Source organism: Aquila chrysaetos, chromosome 10 (genome assembly GCF_900496995.4).
Source record: "Aquila chrysaetos chrysaetos chromosome 10, bAquChr1.4, whole genome shotgun sequence".
In the NCBI taxonomy this organism is placed as follows: Eukaryota; Metazoa; Chordata; class Aves; order Accipitriformes; family Accipitridae; genus Aquila; species Aquila chrysaetos.
In genome coordinates, this window is record NC_044013.1 from 23,972,629 (window position 1) to 23,984,994 (window position 12,366).

Sequence of the window (12,366 nt, forward strand, 5' to 3'; positions counted from 1 at the left end):
TTTATTTCTCACCAAATTCTGAATAAGGCATGAGGAGCATTAGCTCTCCCTGCCTCACCAGTGTCTTAGAGATGAGTACAGTGCAGGAGGTTGACTCTAAGATGGGAATGATTTGAAGCACGATAGGAGCCAAGCAGCTGTCTCCCATTCCAGGTCACAGTTTGCACTATGTGGTGTGAAGAGAAAGGAAAGAATGAGACAGAAGGCGGCTCAGAGCAAAAATTGCTGCACTAATATGACTGCCTGCTTTCTCTTCTTGTACTTGAGTTATTTCACAAAGCTCATTTCATTTTTTTTAGTGCCAGCCTTGTTTGGTTTTCTTTTTTTTTTTTTTTTTTTTTTAAATGCACTTTTAGTCAAGAAATCTGACAACGCATCTGTGTTACACATTGTTCCCATTTATGAACTTAATAAAATGGGTAGATAGTATGGTATAGGGAAGGAATAAGGTCACGTTTTTTTCCAGTGTATCAGTGCTGGTACTGGAATACTAGTATAGTGCATTTTGCCTGTGATTCTCACGTTGCATTTGGGAGGCTTCTCTGTGGTTTGCCAACCTCTATGGAAGCGGTTGTTGTTAGGGTTAAATTTATATCGTATATACCAGAGTGGCATATATGCAATTTCAAAACAGCATTCTTTGCTGTGTTGATAGGTTTCCCGTGAAAGGTTTCCTATGAATTTAGAATGGCGCGTTAGGCTCCCACCATCTGATTTGTCATCACGTGACTAGTTAGCCAGAGACCTCTAGAAGGTTGGGATATCTAATTTTTAGTTAAAATAACATCCTGCTTCTGCCCCATACTTCAGTGTATGTACTTCAGACATACACTGCGTCCCCCCTTTGAGGGGCCATGGATCATGAAAGATTTCTTCCTCAGGTGGAAGTTCTGGAAATAATGACTGTTTATCTTGTATCTATAGTATAATGCATTTCACACCCCCTCGCAAGCTCTTGCCTTCTGGCCACTAGCTATTGATTCTGATTTTTCTGACTCCGTAAACACAAACATTGACATGGCTGTAAAACATTAATGCCAGACTGGTACTTTAGCGTTGGTTATAAGAGGTTCACACTGTTCCTTTGTCCTTGCAACTTCTAAATTGTGTTAAGGCTGCCTTTGTTTTTCTCTAGTCTTCCTTTTTGGCTGTTGCGTGCTGTAGGCTCCTAGGTTTTAATTGTGAGAGGTTTCTGGACTAGTTCATACCTTTATGCACCACAAGGTTGTTTTCAAAAGATTGTGCATCGAGCAGTAACTTAATTTTTTCAAACTTAAGCAGATGGGGCAGCAACTATTTTTCCCTCAAAGCCACTGAAGAAATCTAAGTTGTTTCACGGTGCTCTACATGCTGATCCCTAGAGAGGTTCTGCTCTGCATGGGACAGAGGGAATGACAGCCCTCATCCCTGATCACTGTACTGTGTTGAGTTCCTACAAGCACAGTGTGGACTACTTTGTGTGGTTTAGAAAAAAGAATTGTTTATGGGAGGAGGAGTGTAGTTACGTGCCTTGTGTTTTGTGGCTTGGCCTACAAACCTGTAGATAATATCAGTGCAAACTGATAGCACTGCTTTGTTCTCAAGGGGGTTTTAAATATTTTTTTGTTTATTTCACTTTGCTGAGACCCTGGTTTGCAAGGTAGAGCTAAATGGAGATGTCTTGGCTCTGTGGAGGTATTTTGTCCTGTACATCTACAGGATGTTGATAAGAAGAGACCTATTGAACCTTTCTCCTGCTGTTTCACAAGTTGAAATATGAATAGGAAGATGGGATCACTTGTGTCATCAACTCAAATTCTCCACAATAGAACTACAGATGACATTACAGTCTTTTAAAAAAAAACAAAAACAAAAAAAACCCAAACAAACAAAAAAAAAACCCAAAAAACCTAGCTTACAGCCAAGCGTAGAAGAGAAGATGTGGTTAGGAGAGTGAAGGCAACTCTATTTCCCTTTCTTTTGTCTTTAATTGCCATGGACATCTGTTGATATGATCCAAATTCAATGTACAAAAAATTGAAAAATATTTGTAGCAGCTAAAAAATGTTTTTGACTATGTTATTCATGATTATGATGCCATTTATTCTAACAATATAGGTATCTTCTACATATTTTTTCCTTTCCTTTTTTTCTTTCTTGTAACTGAGCATTTGAGGATTTGATATTAATTTAACAGTTAGATTATGTAATGTGAATATGGTACTGTAGTATTCAAAGAGAATGAAAATGTGTGGTTAATTAGATATTTCTGCACAAAAAGTTTATGGAGCTATTAAACCAACTATAAATTGCTGATTTTCTCATTTGGTTAATTACATTATGTTGTGTTTTGCTTTTTTAGGTCACATTTAAGTCATCTTGTGGAACCTTCTGAGAAAACAAGGGTAATAGTAAGAAAATGGTGTTTAATAAAAGTGTCCTCACTACACAGTCAGACTGAAACAGGAACAGGTTCTCTGGAGTAAGTATTAGAGGTGGGTTTTTTTCTTTTTTTTTTGCTTGTAAAGTCAGTAGTATGGTTATTAGGCTATTATTGTATTTAACTTCATTATAGTTGCTTAAAAAAAAAAAATCAGTGACTCCATACTCAGTTGATCAGCTGGTAATGGACAATCTTTTGGACTCTTTACTGAAGCATCTCCCATCTTGGAAGCAGTTGTATCTTATGAAATTTAGATAGGCTTCAGATTTTTCTCTTGGCTCCTATGTATTCTGGGCATGGTTTTGAGCAGGAAGGGGCCTAGTATAGATGTAATTACATATAAGCCCTGATTTGCTAGCAAAAGTTAAAGCCCTGCCTGTATCTTCCAGGGAATTTGAAAATATAATTGGTTTTTTGGCTGTAACTTTTCACTCCTGGTACTTTTTGTGTGACTTTGATATTTTTGTTGTCAGTATTTTAATATTTGTCTCATTGCAGTTTCATCATCCATCAAACTAGCATAAGTCTTCAATTTATGGATCTCAGATACATCTTCACTGTTTCTAGTTAACTTCTAGCTTTTGTGAATTCTAGGCTGAGATGTGTGTGTTTCATTTATGTTATAAGGAGTTTAGCTACCTAACTTGGGGACTGTGGATTACACCTTTTGCTACTAGATACCTAAATGTTTATATAGTGGTACAGTATAATTCTTAATTTCTGTGTGCTTCACTTGCTTGAGATGGGAAATGTAATCATTTTTCTGTCACCTTGTTTGCATTGTATTGTAAGATGTTTACACATATTCTTATAGAGGTTAGAAACTGGGAAAAATCTGCATCATTTTCTGTTTGATCCAGATTTTACTCATGCTATGTGATATGTGAATGTAATTCTGCAGGAGTCATTGGAAATACAGTTGAATGCATAGTTAGGAATGAAAAATATCTGGCCACTGAAAGGGGGTGGAAAATAGTTTTAGTCTACAACGAGTATATTTTGGCATATTGCTTTATTGCCAAGAGGAAATGACTCTTCTTAGCTTCTTCTTTAAAAAGGGATGTGTACATGGTGTCATAATTTGGGTAGAAAAACATCTGTGAAACCTAGTCAGACAAGCTAAACTTTTCCTACTTGGTATTTTTTCTACAGTGTTTTTAGCTGGTGGAATAACACATTTGGATTGATAACTTTTTTTTTTTTTTTAAAGGCAGGAAATAAATTGTAACATTTCAATTAAACATGGATTTAAAGAGGTTGATGTGCGTGTTAGTTCCCTTTCTGTAAATACTTGAAGCAAATGCTACAATTTGAAGTCAACATGTGTAAATTTGTATCAGTTCCTGATCTAGGCCATATGTCAAGTGGCCCGTAAACATACTTGCAAAAGATTCTTGTAGCACCTGATACTTGAATTCTGACCTCTGATATTTTTCAGAAACTGTGTTGTATAAAGTTATTTGTCTTTTACTGACTTACTAGACAGTAGAGATACAGGCACCTGTCACAATGTCCAAATAAAATAATACCTATTTGCTGCTTACACACTTACTTTGACAAATTAGTTCTTGACTCTGGTAATCAAGTTATGGAAACAGGTGGGCAATAAAATTGAAACTGAGCTCCCCTAACAAGTGAAATGAGAAATGTCCACTGGAGACAGCTTTAGTAATTTTAAATCATTGTTTACAGGCTTATGCCAAGGCACAAAACTTGCTCATGTGTTTAGCGTCCAGTAAATTTGTGTTTCCTGCCCTGCCCCCCCTTTTGTTTTTTAAGGGACTTAGAGAATTCAGATGTTATAACCTAAAATCAATTCTAATTTGTCCTTTTTGGGGAAATATGTTTGAACCTTTTTTTGGTTTGTTTTGATTTGGACATTCATGTATGCTCGTATAGATTTCAATCATCACAAAGTATTTTGCAATTGGAATCCTTCATGAAAGTACTAAACCCACTAAAATAAAGTCTGTGTAGTGTCTATAGTCACAGGTGAAAAGCCAGGTGAAGTTCTCGTGAAGTCTTAAAAGCAGATGCTGAATCTCACAGCTGTGGAAAAGTAACCCCATGCCCCAGTTGGGCCCGGGACTGAGTGCTAAAGGCAGCTACTAAAGCCTCTGAAGGTAGCAGCAACTTTTCTGGGAGTCGGTAGGTTGAGTGTGAGTCAGCAATGCGCCCTTGCGGTGGTCAAGACTAACCACACACTGGGCTGCCTCAGCAGGAGTGTGTAGCCCAGCCGGTCAAGGGAAACGGTTATTCCCCTCCACTCAGCACCTCTGAAGCTGCACCCAGAACACAGTCTCCAGTTCTGGGCCCTCAAGAACAAGAGAGATGCTCACAAACTGGAGAGAGTCCAGCAGAGGGCTGCTGCTGAGGTGATTAGGGTGCTGCAGCATGTGACATTTGAGGTGGGGCGTGTGTGTGACCTTTGTTTGGAGAAGACAGGAGAGAAAGATCTTTACTAGAGTTTTCCACTGCCTGAAGGAGGATTATAGAGAAGATGTGGCCAGGTGTCTGAGAGGTGGAGGGAAAGACAGAATGCGAGAGGCAGAATGCACAACTTGCAACAAAAGAAATTCCAATTGAACATAAGGAAAAAAATCTCACTGTGAGGGTGGTTAAGCACTGGAGCGGGTTGTTCATAGAGGCTGTGGAGCCTCCATCCATGGATACTTTCAAAATTAACTGTGCGAACTCCTAAGCAGCATGCTTTAAGTTCAGTGGTGAAACTAATCTTGGGACCAGATGACTCCCAGAGGTCCCTTCCAACCTAAATTAGTCTGTGATTCTTAGATAATCTTAATTATTTTTGGTCCTTATGATGAATGGCTAGGACTAGTTTGGGCTTTATTACCATTACAAAAGTATTGATTGCATGTGATTTTTAGGATTATTCTTTTCTACCAAACGGCATTATATTTCAAGTTGTCTTTATAAATAAGTGTTATGAAAACGATGCATAAAATACATCTAAATATTTGCATTAGGCTTCAATTGTTGGATTTCCTTCAGTACTTGTTCAGCATTGAACAATCCTGTTCATATAACAAAGGGCTGTGAACAGCCACTGCTGAATCTGTGTAGTGGGTGACAAGCTGGTGTTAGAAGAAAACTAACTACAGAAATCCAGACCAGATTACTCTATGTAAGAAACTGACCCAGTCGGGAAGAATGTCTACTCTGATGAAGCATGTAAATTTTTATTTTTATTTTTTTTCTTAAAGGGCATCTTTCTAACTTTTAGTATCCATGGCATCTCTGTATATGAGACTTAAGCACAGTCTACTTACGTGATAGCTCTGTGTTTTGGTCTGTGTGCCCTCCTTTTAGGAGAAAATTTCATTCCTAAGTAATTTTCCCATTTTTAATTATTTCACTTTTTTACCTCTCTTTCTAGATGCATACAATCTACTGGAGAATAACCTTTTTTCCTAGAGGTTTTGATTGGAATATCAGAAATAATTGAGAAGTGAATCTTTTAGTCCCTGTGTGAAGAGGTATCTATATATAGGAAAACCTCAATTGCTGGTCTTAACAATTTTTATAGTAGAAAGACATCTAGCTCATAATGTAGAGATGTAACATTTTAATAGCTGAAGGAAACAGTTGGCTGCTGGTGGAATTTGATGGTCTAGGTCCATTTGTACAATTCAAAAGGAGAGGAAATTAAGTATTTATGTATTTAAACATCTTGTAAGTGGAATGTTTACTACTCCTTTTCTCCATGTTTACAGTGGAACAAGTAATTACTCTGAGTGGTGGAACAGGCAAGAAAATACTGGAGAGCAGAACTAACACTACTGCCTAGTTTTTTTGTTAGACTATTAAGAATTCTTTTACAATTCTTGTATAGCAATGGGGGGACAGGGACCCTACAGTTTACTTAGTACAATAAATCAATAAAAGCACAACTCCAGATTATTAATGCATCTTTTCAGATTTGTAACTGACACATTACTTAGTCTTGTGAATAATAGGTTGGGCTGTTATAAAGCCAGACCTTTAGGCTGTAGTTTTACCTACGTTTTTTAAAATGAGCTTAAGAAGTGGAAAGTGGCAAGCTAGCCCTGGGGCTGGATGAAACTGTCAGTCTTCCTCCACCACTCATCTCGCTTCTGTTTACATTTTCACTTTGCTGGCTCAAGCAGTTATGCAGCTTTGTAGGAAACTGACTCACCTGTGTTAAAATGACATCTTTATTCTGGGTTAAGGTTCAGCAATTTCTCCTCCTTTCTCCTTCAGTCTGACTGTCCAGTCCTCTTTCTTCCCTTGTACCAGCTCCATTCACCTTTTCTGTTAAGCTTGATTTTTTTGTTTGTTTAAAATATTCATGTGAGCATCCCATCATTTAAATGTTTAGTAGAATCTTTTTCTAATATTAGAACTCAACATATCCTAACATTTCATGCTAACCTTCCCCTAGTACATAAAATATCTACAGTGATCTGGATTATCAAAAGCAAATTATCTAGGTTGTGAACTAACCAGGTCTAATCTTCTCCCAAATCTTTAGTCTCATCTTACTATCCTGGAGCATGCTATACAGAATGCATTGGTCTTCATGTCAGGTCCCACTCTTGCCTGCTGCTATTTAAAACTTAACAAAGTATTAAGAGAGCTGTTTACAAATTTTCTTAAAGGTGAATGTACCAGATATGTTCTCACAGCCCAATTGACATAGAATACTGCATTATTTGATGGGGCTTTTTGCTTCATTTGAGCTTTTCTCCTCCTTGTCTCCTTGACTCTGTTGGTCAAGGTGTCAGATGAACTGTTACTTATGTGACAGTGTTTTTCTAATCTGCTGTTTTCTTCCATTTCTTTATATTCCCTCCCATAATGACCATTCAGAACTGGATTCCAGTGAGCTGAAAAGGGATGTTTTCTTACAGTGGCTGCAGCTTCAGTGTGATCCAGTGATCAAATGCTTCTATAGGCAATTTCAGACAGTAGCATTTAAATGTGAAAGGACTTTTTACTCTCCCTGCAACTTACTTTAACCGTACAATATAAAAAGATGGCCTGAAACTCCTTATTTATATATATATATATTTTAATGTATCTATATAGTGATTTCAAGATAGAGCAAAGGATAGTCATGAATTAGCTGTGAGAAGCTGTTATGTTACTTTTGTATTTTGTGTTCGTTATGAACAATGTGCTGCCTGTGAATTGTCTGAAGTCTGTCAGAAGCTTGGGACTTAAGTTTTATTAATTTGTTTGGTTCATCATGAATAATCTTTGGAGGGAGCAGGAACTGTGTTTACTTGCCTGAGTATAAAGTAACGAGCAGTAAGCATTTCCTTTTATCCTCATTGTTCAAACCAATTCTGGTAAGTCTTCTGAGTCTGGAACACCATTTTAATAGTGTTGTTCTCTACCTGTAGACTTGTTTTGCAGGAAAAATTTTCTGAAAACAGTAATCTCCTTTGTAGCTAGTTTTGAAATTACACTTTCATTGAATCAGAATAATTTCCACAAGAAGGGATGACCAGAGGTAATCTAATCTAACCATCTGTTCAAATCTAGTTGCTTAAAATGGAATTAAATTTTGATTTGAAACCAGTTAACATGTTGCCTGTTGAAGTCTAAGCCCTGTTGAAGTAAATTGCAAATTCAGGTGCTCAGCATTTCTTGAAAACTGGGCCACTTTTATTGGGAGGTATTATTTCAAAGTAGAAACTCCATTCATTGTGGTTTTGAAATCCTGGCTTCAGTTTTTAAAACTTAGTGCGTAATGCTATGGGTACAGCAGAGGAATAAAGCTACAGTAGATGAACAGGCAAAATAATCAGGTACCATGGAAAGAAACTAATTAAATTCTCTTTGTTTTTGGAAAATTAGCTATATTTCATGAGGAGAATGAGAGAATCTAGACTTGAATAGCTGAGAGACCACTTTTGGTACCAGTCTGAGCACTCTGAGGGAATGACATTTAAATAAGGCCTTTCATGTTTTCTATACATAGATATTTTTAGAAAACTAAATGGTGGTATTTTTATTCTGATTTCTGGAGGAATCCTGACTAAATGGACACTTAATTTTCCGTTCCACAGGGCCAACTCATGTGGCAGTTGAACTACACTGCTGGGAAATATTTATAGTACCACATGATCTTTAAAAATAACTTCTCAGGCTACACTGTAGATCTCTTGAATTCTTAAAATCTTTGCTATTTTGGATAGATAGCCATGACATTCCTGCAGTGGAAAAATCTTAGCTTTGTTGATTTAGGCTTTTGTATTTATAATCAAGTTGTTTGTATTTACTTTTTAAATTTGTAAGCAGTTCAGATTGAAATTCACCTATGCAGCTGTAGAAGGCCAGGACCTTGAGTGGATTTACTCTATAGGGCAAAATAGGAATTTCAGTGGCATGGTATGAAATAACATATAGAATAAACTTTAATTGTCAGTGCATTAGATCCCATCTTCAAAAGAGGGTCAGTATTGATCCTGTGTGAACTGTGAGGTCTAGTGAACAGAAAATACAGTTCTTAGTAGTACCTGGGTTGCTTAGCATAGGTGCTTTCTTTTGTCACATTAAACCTTTAAACAAATCCTAGGTTGCAATTCCACGTTACGCCTAATTTCGTCCCTGTGACTATACTGCTGGAGGGTAAGGATGGTGTTCTCACCCCTCCCTTGCTTCAGATATGGTGCCTGCTTGTCACAGGGTGAGGCAGGTCATTCCCCGAGTTGATGGAAAACTACTGTTTGTTTGTATTGTTTTTTCTATTGTGTGGCTAGGGAGGTGGAGGACAGCCAAGAAAGGGCAGAAAAGCATAACAGCGCTGCTTCTTACTGTAGACTGCCCTCAAAGTGAGCTACACATAAGGTGAAACTGCATGCAGGGAACAAAGTGACTTACGAGTCAAGCTAGTGTCTGAAGTGATCCTATTATATGTCAGTATAAATGCAGTGGAAGTCAGTAAAATGGGAGTCCCATGCAACACATTGGAACTGCTGCCAGTGTATTGACGGCAGATCAGTCATCTTGGAACCTGTAAGCTCATAGGCTGTGGCAGCAGCTGTGAATTTCTTATAATTTTAGGAATAGAAGAGGATGTAGTTCTACAGAGCCGTGAACTGGCACACTGATCTGATGTATATATTTGACTTCAGAGTCTTCAGAAGAAATCAGACTTCTTTCAAATAGAGAGAAGGAGGATTTTTTAAATTTTTTTTTTTCTTAAATGCCTCCAAAGTTTCATAGGACATAAACCTTCCTGCATATTCTGAGTCCTTTTCCATCTTTCCTGCTAGATTCTTTTCCCTTATTTGTTCTTAAATATATCCTTTATAGCTTGCTCATCTTTTTATAGTACTAGATGTTTATGTAGTTAGAAAAATTATTACAATGATTATATTGTGTAAGTGCTTAGTGTTTCTCCTACTTAGACTATGTGATAGGCTGCTGCTGTTTCCTAGAAAATTACTGTGGTCAGATTGTCATCTAGTCTGTTCTGGACAGTAAGATATTGTTTAAACACTGTTCTTGTGTGTCTGGATAGGGTGGCCCTTTTGAACTGCGTTCACTGGGGCAAGACTTTTTTTTTTTTTTTTTTTGAGCCCCTTGACTGCCACATGACAGAGCAAGGAGTAGATAAAAAGCTGTATTGATCACAGTGATGATCATCTTGAATGTGGTGCTTAACATTTGTAATAACTTATTATATAAAACAAAAATCTGGGTAAGCAGAGTGCTCTTAGTTTTTGCATGATCTAAACAAGCTAGTTTCTAATATTTGTCTTTTATGTAAATATTCATGTTTTTAGTGAAAAGAAAAATAATTCCAGGTTTGTATTTAACCTGAAGAGCTGTAGATAGTTATGTGCCCTTAAAATGCACCCTTGTTTGAAAGAGGTGGTGTAAAAGAAACTTCGTAAGGAAACAGAGTTTTTCATACCCAAGTGATTTCTTCTCCCCCTCCCCCAACTTTTTGCTGTCTATTTGGGATAGCATACTTATTTCATCCTGCGAGAACTGTGACCACATTTCAGGGATAGGTGATACCATTTCAGACGTACAATATCTTTTCTAAAGAATTGTCTGAAGACTAGATTTTCTTGGTGCTGTGAGGCAGCTCAGGAGAATAAATGCTATGAGAGATAATAGGGCATCAGAATTTTCCTCTAACACTGTTATGTGGGTGTTTATATTTACCAGTTTCCTTGCAGCTTGTTTTACTTGTCTTGTGTTAGTATTCTTTTTGATTATGCTTCAGGATAACAGATGGAATGTTGCGTTGGATTTTACATTGGTGTTCTTTTAATGACAGAAAAATACACCTCAAAGGATGAGTGTTAGGGGATTTGTGATGAGTTCACAAGTAAAGGAGAATTTCTAACTCAGTGACATAGTGTGAAATTTCGTAATTGTTGCATTTTTCAAAATGTTGGTTTTAGAAGAACTTAACTGACACAGATTAACGTTGGGTGTTAACAATCCAGGTGGATTTGTGAATACTTTTTAATGTCTAAGTCTTTTGCTGATATGATAAATTATTTTCAGAGGAAAGTTCATTGCATTCTTACTCCCTGTCTTAATTTTTTGCAGGGCCTCCAGACAGGCTCTCTCTCTTTGAGCATGCTCTTGTTCAGCTCTTACTTTCAGGATAACCTTATGAAATCTCTTCCACGCTTTGCTTTGTACTTCATATCTTCTTGGTTGGCACTGTGTTATGTCAGACATTTGCACCTCCTGGATTTAATTCCTTTACAGGAGTAAGTTAACTACTCGATGCAGGTAAAATTGAGTTCACCAATTCCTACACGAGTGGTGTGAAGCCTTTGCAGCTGGGTGGTCGTGGGCCCTCAGTGCTGTCTTGTCCTGAAGTAGTCACAATGGAATTGAGTTTGCCACAAACTGGTCTTGCCTGCCTTCTCAGCAAAATGAGGTTAGCTTCTGAGTAGGTGACTTAGTAAGGGAACACAACCTCAACTTGTAACCACAGCTTCTGAAACCCTACTGATCCTTTACTTTAAAAGATAAGCCTTGTAACTCTTGGGGATGTTTTTAATGCCTGGGTTTTGTTAATTGATATCGTGTAAGGTTCCAGCGGTTCTGCTGGTGACTGACAGTTGCTGGAAGTGTTGCCTACGTTGTTTTTACAGACAGCTTTTGTACCTGCGTTATATAGACTAGGCACTTAAGGTTCTAGTTCCATGTTTTGGTTAGGGAAAAAAAATTGAGTGGGCTGCAATTCATGGAAAAACATGTGTAGCTTTCTTTGACTGTCATCTTTCCTGAAACCCTTTTAGGAATCAGTGAAGAAGCAGCCTGCTTCTGGTAGCCCTTTTTTTTGGTGGTTTGTTTTTTCCTTTTTTCCTTTGCTATAGTGGTCTCTTTGGTTAGATGATGAGATATACTTTTGTTGGGGGTGGGGGGAAGCTACAAGGTCTCTTGACTTCTGGAATAAGGCTGCTAGCACTAGAGCAAATTTTTATGTCTGCCTAGAGATGGTAAGTCCTTTTAAAAAACAAAACAAAACAAAACACCACACACACACACACACAAACCCCACAACAAAACAAGAACAACAATGAAGAACCCTGCATCTGGGGACACATAGCTATTCTCAATAGCTGTTCAGGGACTGTGGTCTGTTGGCTGGTCTCTCCTGCTTAAAATGTCTTGTGATCTTGTGATCAAGGTCACAATACAGAGGAAAGACAGAAAATTAAATTATGTAACTCACATTGATTTCAGAGAGGAAATTCTCACCCTCTGCAGGAATTCATAATGAAGACAAAAATAGCTTACATCGCTTCTATGGTGAAACATTTTGGCCAGTTGGTGAAGCAGTGTCAAGACAAGTGAATGTTTATGGAAAACAGTGGTGAAAATCTATGTAACTTACTGTATGGTTCACTGGATTCCTCGCTCCCCTTTTACCTAGCTGGAACTGTGTTAGTGTGAAGTATTCATTTTGATTTAGGCAT

General features: G+C 37.6%; 1 protein-coding gene across 9 annotated transcripts in view; it reads left to right on the top strand.

The window, feature by feature from the left end:
- The window catches only part of PIK3CB (phosphatidylinositol-4,5-bisphosphate 3-kinase catalytic subunit beta), a 117,180-nt gene that overhangs the window by 50,146 nt on the left and 54,668 nt on the right, over positions 1–12,366 (top strand). For 4 of the 9 annotated variants that reach the window (XM_030028245.1, XM_030028246.1, XM_030028244.1 and 1 more), the window contains one exon: positions 2,342–2,461. The exons of 1 other annotated variant lie outside the window; for it this stretch is intronic. The gene's annotated coding sequence lies outside the window, so the exon portion shown is untranslated. Of the gene's footprint in view, positions 1–2,341; positions 2,475–2,920; positions 2,969–12,366 lie in introns of all 9 variants that reach the window. 4 more of the 9 variants (XM_041127036.1, XM_030028250.1, XM_030028249.1 and 1 more) reach the window with 3 other exon arrangements.